Raw genomic sequence first — 6,793 nt, 5'->3', positions numbered from 1 at the left:
CATTTTTTTTTCAATGTTTTCATCAATGACACAGCTCGGTGCTTTCCTACATTAACTTCATTGTTTTTACTGTGTTTTCGGCGAAAAGTAATGTTTGTCATTAATATGTAACAAAACGCAGCTTAGAGATGTCAGCATCTTCCCTCTGTAATAGTGAAGCACGACCGTGAATGAAATATTAATATGCCAATAAATATTATTTATTTATCCACCTTATCAAATGCTAGAGATACGTTCAGAACACGTTTCCACGTCAATCGAATACTAGAAGATGATGGGGTTTGGTCTGCGAGTTGGTGAACTCATGTTGAACCGTATGGGCACTACTGAGTCTGCCTTCACTCGCGGGTTTTTTTGTTTGAGTTATTCAAACGCGTTTCGGCATTGCTCCATCTTCAGTGAAAAACTGTCATTCTGTCTGAGTAAGGTTTATATAGTATTGCATCCGTCGCTGGGGGCGTGTTCGTCGTTCTTATTGGTACATCTTGTGGCGGTTATTTCCTTTGTCAGCTATTATTTGTGCGTTGTTGAGTTTTTTTCTAGTGTGGGTTACGAGGTTTTGTTCTTTTCTTAAAATCACTTCATAACAAAAAACGAAAACGTTCGGAGTGCCCAGTAGTGCCCGTGCGCCGGTTCGACATGAGTTCACCAACTCGCAGACCAAACCCCATCATTTATTATAACACAGCCAGTCAGGCTATGTTACTTAAAAGGTATGTAGACAAAACTAACAAACTACACAACACCATTGCTAACATTTGGTTTAACAAAAAATGCCTCACTAACAATTTAACCCCGACTTACGCTAAACTCAAATTGAAAACTAACACATTCGCCGCAACAACAGCCATCAAAAAAGCACAAATAACACGGATAAAAACAGAAAAACGCTCCCTGGACATGAAAAAAGACAAACTCAACAAAGAGCTCCTTGGACTACACCTGATTATTAGCAACCTACTCCCTCCAGAATGGAAAGGAACAGACTTCATCGAAACCATCCAGGACAACACAAAAACACTAACGCAACAAAAATACACAAAATGAAAAAAGAAACTAACAAACCTCAGTAAACACAAACCCTCCAACACCCAACAGACAACGCTTTCATAAACCTCACACAAACAAAATTCAATACCAATGAAACAAAACTATCACAAAAATGACTAAAACACAACATAAAATCCACTAACACAGAATGTAATATAACACAAGCCATAATTGACACAGAAACAGCCAACGAAAACGCGAGAATTGTTAATGTGCGAGGTGCCGCTAATGGCCATAGATGCTGACTGGCGTGGAAAAAAAAAAGAAAAAAAAACAGCCATTGGACTACTATCTACGGACATACAAGAACGAACAAGACACATCGCAGTCACCATATAAGTTACTACGTGCTTTAAATGCTTGAGATACCTGAGTAAAGATTGCAAGGTCACGGAACGCTAAAAAGTAACGTAGTCGACTACTCTTCGTAGTTTTACCAATCACGGTTCAAGCCGGGTTCACTGGAACATGGTTCATAAATTGAAGAAAGTTCAGAGAAGGAAGCGTTGCACCATCTGGGGACCACTCAACTGATCCTAGATCAACCATTAGTTGATTGGAATCAACTGACTGGAAGAACTGACTGTAGCCTTTTTGTACGGTTATAGCTATACGTCGTAATTTTTCATTGTTGACATTTATGCTGTACCACTTTCCGCAGTCATTTTGTGTTGATTTCATTATTTGTTTTTAATCTATATTCAATACTTGCTTAACCAATTTGCTTAATTATTTCACTGTTTGTTGAACCATTACGTACTAAGTTTATAGTTCGTACAATCTTTTAATTAGGTTTAATTTAAGTAGTTTTTTTAGTCTTTTAATTCGTTTTAGTTTGTAGTTTTATCTATATCCATATTTGTATTCGGCGAATTTCACTAAAAGTGAGGAGAATGTTTTGTTAGATCTTGTTAGAAAATACGTTGATATTATGGGAAAAGAACATACGCTGTCAGTGCTGAAAGTGAATTAAAACTGAAATGTATGCTAGAGGAGCATAATTCTAGGTTGCTTCAAATCAAAAAAAAGCATGAGATCCACCTGGAAGTTCTCGAATTGGAAAAGAAACTTTAGAAATGAAAAAAAAAATTAAAACAATTGTAGATATTTTTTAATTTATTTTCTTTGATTATTACATTATTTTAATTTATGTGTTAATTATATTTTATTAAAAGTATTTCTTTATTCTACAATGAAAAATATTTTTAGAAATTATTGCTGTCTAACAATTTATTTCTTCTGATTAGACTATTTTAATTTACATTACATGTTTATTATTTTCTCTACACTAAATTATTATTTATCTTTTATTATATGTGTATATAGTGGTGTTTCTATAAGGTGTCCAAGTACTCAATAAATTCCCATCATGTTCTACTTCTCCAATTTGATCAAACTGAAAGTTAATCATTTGTGTTTGTATGAATGGAACTGGTTCTTTGAAAATACATGCTGGATTATGCAACACTGCAGTTGCTACTACAATTGGCTCAACTAAATTAAAATTGCAATAGCAAGTTTAGGAAAAAGACGTTTCCTAAAATTGCAATAGCAAGTTTAGGAAAAAGACGTTTCCAAATACCAGACGATCTCACGACAACGTTTCTCGTCCTTATTAATGTTTCGTTGTATAATTTCTCCTCTTGTGGTTGGTCGATTTAATTTTTTTCAACAAATACTTTTGTTTAGGATACCCACTGTCACCAATTAAAACAAGGTCATACATATCTCCATTTTCAAACTGTGTTTTTAACACTGAGTTTCTAAACATGTGGGAATCATGTGTGCTAGCTGGCAACAATGTTTTCAAACTTCAACTCTGCATCGCAAACTGTTTGTACATTCAATGAAAAGAATCCTTTCCTGCTGCGAAAAAGTTCTGCTTGATTACTACCTAAAAATTAAACAGAAGACTAGAAATAGAAAAAAAGATATAATTGCAATTTATTTTATACCTGGAGAATGTAAACGAACAAGAGTGCGATCAATAGCATCTATGCACTTTGGAAACTTGCTAATTTTGAACATTTGCGCACAAAGAGCAATATACAAAATAAATTCTCGTCTCTATGATGCAAAAGCTCGAGAAACTCTGCGAACCGTTCTGCATACAGTAGATTTATGCAAACCACTAAAATCTTCCCAAACTGCAGAAATGATCCCGTTGCATCGAATCGGAGTGTATTTATTAACATCCGTGCGGGGGAGGACAATGATTTCTGAAAACATAACATCATCATTCAAGGCAAAAAAAAAATAGGGGTCTTATCTCTGTTAGGTCGTGTTAGATCGTGAAAAATGATGACTAGGCTTATAAGAATCGGCCAAGACATTAGAGCATGTAACAGGCCAGGGCTAATGTTAGATGTTAGGTCGAAAAAGTAGTCACATTTCTATCCGTTAGGGTGTAGGTAAAACATGGCAGCCATGAATTTAACAGCTGTTTTTTGTTTACACGTTTTTTTATTCTCATATACACATTAATTAAATACAGACCAACACATTTCTTTTGTTAATTTCTGACCTGTAATTTTACTCTCATTCGTAATAGTTACATCCCTTGTCCTATAAAGTTGTAGGCTGTTAGGCGTTAAGATACAGGTTAGGTATGTCGGCACGAATTGCAGCGTGTCATTTGTTAGTACTTTTCGAGTGCATCGGTAGCATTTTGAATGAAAGAGTTGATTAATTTTCCTTTTTTACTAACTACTGGCATCTTACAATTTAACACAAAACAAATTCATAACAAACCACTATAAGACTATAAGGACTGTTATAACTTTATTTTTGGTTCTACTAGTCGCCACACGCAGCATTGCGGAAAAATTAACATTTAGCATGGTAAGAAAAGAGGAGGGCGTTCACGATCTTACTGGACATTTCTCTATTCGAAATAACACGAGTTAACATCTAACGAACATGTGGATACCCCTAATATATCATTGCTAGATGAGTTATTGAATTTCTTATTTTCTGTAACACAAAACTCTCTGCATTTTTTGACATCCTGAATTTATTAAAGAATTCATCGTATCCCATTCCTGAAAATGTTCCTGTCTGGTTCTAAAAACCCGTTCTTTGTTAATATGTAAAGCTACCAACTCAAGGAAATCTTCATCATTTGTTAATTCCTCTCGGTAAAAAATTCGTCCATTTCGATCTAGTGGGTAGGCTAATCACAAACTACCTTCGGAGATCGTTAAACTACGGTAAGATTAAACTGGGAAACCTTCCAAGACGTAGAAATACGTGAAATCTGTCAAGCCGAGCAAAGAATTAACAATAGAATAACAAATGCAGTTTAATTGTACCAAAAAAGTAGGACGTTTTCCAATCTTCGTCCCGATAAATCTTCCGGCGAAGCACGTCCCAATGAAAAAAGCCCGCACGTGCCCCGGTGTCCGTTATCCTAGTGTAAGTCCTTGACGGATAAATTTAAATTATGGGATAACGAATTAGTCTTCAAAGTGAACGGAAACCGTTTTACGAAATGTAAGTATTTATATATTAACAGCAGGGAGAAAGTTGAGCGAATCACCTTATAAATATTCTAATACTTCCCATAATTATTATTTACACTAGTGTGGCAGATTAATAAAAATCAAATCCATTATTATGCATTGTGTTTAAACTATCTACTAACTAAAAGCAATGTATACAATTATTTTCAAAATTGTAAAAACTTCAATTACTTAAGGTTTTAAGTTGAGATAAAAAAGTCAGTGTCACGAGCGGGATTCGAACCCACGACCTTGGGCTTGATACGCCATACGTTGAAGTCACGATAGCTCAATTGGTAGAGTAGCGGCGTATCAAGCCGAAGGTCGTGGGTTCGAATCCCGCTCGTGACACTGACTTTTTTATCTCAACTTAAAACCTTAATTAATTGAATGTTATTAATTGGTCAAGCGGACCACGAAAAATAGTGAATTGTAAAAACTACTCATTAGTTGTGCTCCACTGAAAATAATGGCTATATCACTAAATTTCGTGTCCCTATCACTGTCACTGTCATCACAAAGGAAATCCCACGGCATTCGCTTCTTTAGTCGGCGAGAAAAGTTGGAGGAATTCTTCAGGATGATGATGGTTATGATAATAAGAGGATACTGACAAGCAGGGCTCCAGAACTCTGCAGCCTTTTGATTTATTGTTCTTTTCCTAGTTCTTTAGTTCAATATAATTAACTCGATTCTTCTCTTAATATATAGGAGGTCATTGACTGTCAATACTAAAATGATTTTTCTTGGTCTTTTTAGCACCGTAGGTTGCCTCCATTGAGCGGTTTCTTCATATTCATTAACCTAAAAATAAGATCATAGTTGTATGTTTTCATAACCATGTTGTATGTTTTCTCTGATACCAGTGATCTATAAATGGCCATGACTCTGTAGAGTTTTACCTCATTGTTTAATCATGTGTTTACTGGGCCTGTCACCACTGCAGTTCATCCACTTCCTATTGATCCTCGTGGACCCATTCTGAGACGGATCTATGTTTAATCTTGTTATCCCAAGTATACGTTCTGGGCCTTGATCGTATATTGGTTTTTCATGAACTGGAATTTCTTTGTGTCATGGCACTTTAATGTGTCTTTACGTAGGGCGCGCGCTGGCCTGATCGCGCAATGTTAACTAGCCGATTCTTACAAGTCTACCCCTAAAGTGAAATCCCCTAATTTCTTCTTCCCGGAAGACAGCAAGGCAGACCCTCAACATAACCAAGGCCCTGGATAATATGATCGCTTAGGTTACCAGGATACCAGCTTGGTCCGAACCTTTTATATCGGTAGATGGTGGATTTCACTCTTGTGAATTTAAATTATACAGAAAATGAAAATGAAAATAACTTCTAATTAATTGTAAGATTTCAAAGTAAGGAATGCTAATAACGTCTTGTTAACGTATTAAGTCGTGTTAACACAAGGAAGCAAAACAACGGAGGACGCGTGGAAGCGGGAAGCAAAAGTCGTGCATTACTCCCTGGGCTCCTCCTCTTGATGTGGCCCAGGCCTTCGATCGAGTTTGGCACCCGGACTTGCTGTTTTCGCTCAAGGACATCCTTCCCTCAACCTATTACCTTATCCTTCGAAGCTACCTCACTGACCGGTACTTCCGAGTCATTGAAGGATGGCGTCTTCCTCAAACCACCTTCTCCTTGCTGGTGTTCCGCAGGGCAGTGTTCTGGCGCCCGTACTGTACCAAGTGTACACGGCAGACTTCCCATCCCATCCTCAAACTACCACTCTTACCATTGCAGACGATACAGCGATCCTCTCAAGCAATTGATTGATCCAGTCATTTCCACTCGAAACCTTCAAGAACACCTCACACTACTGGAATCATGGTGTAAAAAAAAGACTCAAATTCACCCAGAAAAATCCACCCACATAACTTTCACCCTCCGCAAAAAGATCCCTCCTCCAGTCTACTTCAATCAAATACCCCTCCCAATTGCGGACAAGGTGCGCTACCTAGGACTATACATTGACAAACGACTGACGTGGAATCCCCACACACGACTGAAACGACAAGAAGTTATGAAGCGTTACAGAGCACTTTCACGACTTCTTGACAGACGTTCTAACCTACCTCTCTCAAACAAAAGACTACTTTATATCACCCTTGTGAAGCCAATATGGACTTATGGACAGTGTAGTGTGGGGTTCAGCCAAACATTCCAATATCCTACGCATCCAAAGAGCTCAATCTATCATCCTCAGAAAAATCCTTAATGCTCCCTT

At 37.1% G+C, this 6,793-nt stretch overlaps 1 non-coding gene across 1 annotated transcript; it reads left to right on the top strand.

The window, feature by feature from the left end:
• The first annotated feature begins 4,828 nt into the window (after positions 1 to 4,828).
• On the top strand, positions 4,829 to 4,901 carry Trnad-auc. The gene has a single exon. It is a non-coding gene; the product is annotated as a tRNA-Asp (tRNA).
• Positions 4,902 to 6,793: the final 1,892 nt, after the last annotated feature.

Source organism: Cimex lectularius, unplaced genomic scaffold (genome assembly GCF_000648675.2).
Source record: "Cimex lectularius strain Harlan isolate CLEC.00 unplaced genomic scaffold, Clec_2.1 scaffold56, whole genome shotgun sequence".
In the NCBI taxonomy this organism is placed as follows: domain Eukaryota; kingdom Metazoa; phylum Arthropoda; class Insecta; order Hemiptera; family Cimicidae; genus Cimex; species Cimex lectularius.
This window is presented reverse-complemented; position numbering and strand designations above follow the sequence as displayed.